The sequence below is a fragment of the Oncorhynchus nerka genome, linkage group LG14 (genome assembly GCF_034236695.1).
Source record: "Oncorhynchus nerka isolate Pitt River linkage group LG14, Oner_Uvic_2.0, whole genome shotgun sequence".
In the NCBI taxonomy this organism is placed as follows: Eukaryota; Metazoa; Chordata; class Actinopteri; order Salmoniformes; family Salmonidae; genus Oncorhynchus; species Oncorhynchus nerka.
In genome coordinates this window covers 51,770,915-51,773,835 of record NC_088409.1, presented here as the reverse complement: position 1 = coordinate 51,773,835, position 2,921 = coordinate 51,770,915, and the positions used below count along the sequence as shown (strand labels likewise).

Sequence of the window (2,921 nt, the reverse complement as noted above, 5' to 3'; positions counted from 1 at the left end):
CTGCTCCCCTTTTCAAGTTTCAATGTCATTTGCTAGTAATGTTCTAGAGTAATGATGCAAGTTTTATCAGAAGGTCAACTACAGTAGCTAGCCATGCGTGGTCTGTATTAAATTCAGTAAGCTCGCTAGCTAGCTTCATTTACTTTTGATCTTCACTTTCTAGGCGTTTCAACTAGAAAGGCTTGCTGTCTCTGGTGCTGAAATCAATGGCTGAAATGCTGCAAGCAGAATCTATTAACAAAAAACGCTAATTATTTGTGATGCTTTATTACACAATATCTCTTTAGTAAACAAAATATTTCATTAACACATGCACTCAAAAGCACCCTGTACTTTTTCCAGATACAATTTGATATAATGGAACTTTCAAGTGAATGGAATAATTAGTGGTGCATCAATGCTGGATTGCAAATCAATCCCATTTTTTGGGGGGGGGGTAATATTAAAATATGCAATTTTCTGAAAGTGAGATGGAGTGCAAATAAAACACTTGAACCTTATTGCCTAACACTAACAGAGGTGAGTAGCCAATTGCTATCTAAAATGGCAGCCTATTTATGAAGCAGGCAGAAAATATGGACACGCTTCAGAGCTATTATTATTGCCCTCAAATAATATTTTGTGCACACATCAGGTCTTCAGTAGAAAGTGTCAGGTCAAGTCCACTGTAAGAAGTTACAGGCCCATAAGCCAATAGGAGATGAAGTACCCTAGAATCCAACACGTGGGGATAGAGCATGTCTTCCAGCAGGACAGTAAATGAACAATGGGTTTTTGGGATAAGTACAAGAAGACAGTCCTGTGTAAACCGGTTAAAATCCCCTTACATAAATATTTTCCACTGATTCGTTCCTTACCTGCACATGCATGCAGAATGTTCCAAATCCCAGGAGCATTGTAGCATGCACCACATATAAAAACACCCTGGGGCTGTAAAATCTAGGTGTGGGTTTGTCTGGCCGTTTGTTTGCCACTCTGTCCCACAGCCCCAGTCTCAAGACACCTGGCTGGGTTATTCCTATAATACATGTAGGCCGCCACCATGTCCAGAGTTGCCATGGGCAGCGCCAGCAGGAAGTTGGGTATCTGCTTAAGCTGGAAGTAGAGCAGGAAGCCCACATCCTGGATATGAGAGTAGAGCAGGAGGAGGGGTCGCAGGCACCAGCGGGGTGGGGGTGCGTTTTAGTCAGGGACCCTGTAGCCTTTATCCTCAGCAAGCTGGATGAGGGCAGGGGAAATCTGCTCCAAGGAGAGGGAGGGTGTACAGAACGCCCTGTACCCATAGTACTGGAAGACCAAGAAGGGGAGGGCAATAACTGCTGTGCCCAATGCAGCCGTGAACAGGAGACGAGCGATGATCCAGGTGTAGTGTAGGCATTTGTTGAATCTATTATTGTCCTTACGCAGTCCCCAGTACTTGTAGAGCGGCTGTTGCAGGGGCAGATACAGCAAGAATCCTACATTCACAAGTCCATTGGCTCGTGCAGCAGTGGCTATACTCAGAGCCAGGCAGGCTCGGAGGGTGTATCCTCTCTCCAGGAGAAAGGAGGCCCCCCCGAAGGTCAGTGCAGCAAACAGGCTCTCTTAGTAACCAGCCATCATGAAGACATTGGCAGGGGTGAGATAGTAGAGCAAACTGGAGACTAGAGCAAGACGCCGGTCCTGCAGTACCACACGGCTGAGTTCATAGAGTGCTATCACACTCAGCAGGAAGAGGGCGCTGTTACTCAAGGCAACAGCCAGTAGCAGGCATCCACGCAGTGTAAGACAGCCACTGAGGGGCAGCCCCCACAGTATTACAGGGAACAGGGGGAAGGAGGCATAGTTGTGCTCACACAGGTAGCCCCTCTCAGCAATGAAACCATTGCACTGCAGGGTCCAGAAGCAGAGGCTCCTCTGCGCGTGGAGTGAATGCATCAGCTTCGTGATCTGGGATTACAGCATTTAGGAGAGCCTGAAAGGGAGGCATAGCAAACATGAGATAAGCACACACCAATGATACTTTTCTAATTGACTAACATCCAAGTCTTTTAGTCTGTGGATGCCATGCTGTAGATAACCAGCAACTATTGTAAATAAATAATTATTACTGACCTGTATTAGTAGTGACAAGCCTCTTGTGGTTGCGGGGAATTGCAGAACCGTCTTTCACGTCCATCTGTCATTACTATGAACAGCCTTACCCATAACTATCTAGCGCGAGCTAGCTTGGTGTGGATGGAATGAAGGCAACACAATTTAATCTCTACAAATACTCAAAATAGACGGTGACAAATGACAAAACGTTGACATTCATTTACACAGGGCTATTTTTCGCCAATTAAAAAAAAAAAACGTTACACACATTTACCTTTTTGATTAGAGAAGCCAGGTCAGAACCATAGGCCATAAGGTCAGAAACCTTCCCAATCTATTGTCGGAACCAGTTGGTCCGCAAAATGTTACTTCCGGGGGAATTCTCGATTTCAAAATAAAAGTTGGAGTGAAAAAGCGATCGTCTCAAGCTGTTAAACAGAGGGGAATAATATTAGCTTTGAATGATGTTCAGTTATCATTATTGCATAATGACATTTTACAATAACATAAATCAACTAATTATGATACCATATAAAGTATAGATTTATAATTTATCAACAATGGACTAGTTTGTCTTGATTCAAATCCTAGAAACTAGTCATATAACCAAGGAAGCTGAGACAAAGGGGGATTGCACACAAGTGTGCAGGATTTTATCCCAGCCCAGTACTAACATAATAACCTGATTCAGCTTATCAATTAGTTGAACCAAGTGTTATAGTACTGGGCTGGAATAAAAAAAATACATGTACACCCAGTACGTTCACAGAGCCAGGGATTGTAGAAAAATGGTACATCTGAGAAAGACACTGCAAGTGCAGTGGAACAAAACCAAACATCTTACG

At 43.8% G+C, this 2,921-nt stretch overlaps 1 pseudogene; it reads right to left on the bottom strand.

The window, feature by feature from the left end:
- Nucleotides 1-269: 269 nt before the first annotated feature.
- On the bottom strand, nt 270-2,389 carry LOC115142264 (GPI mannosyltransferase 2-like; annotated as a pseudogene).
- Between the last annotated feature and the right edge of the window lie 532 nt (nt 2,390-2,921).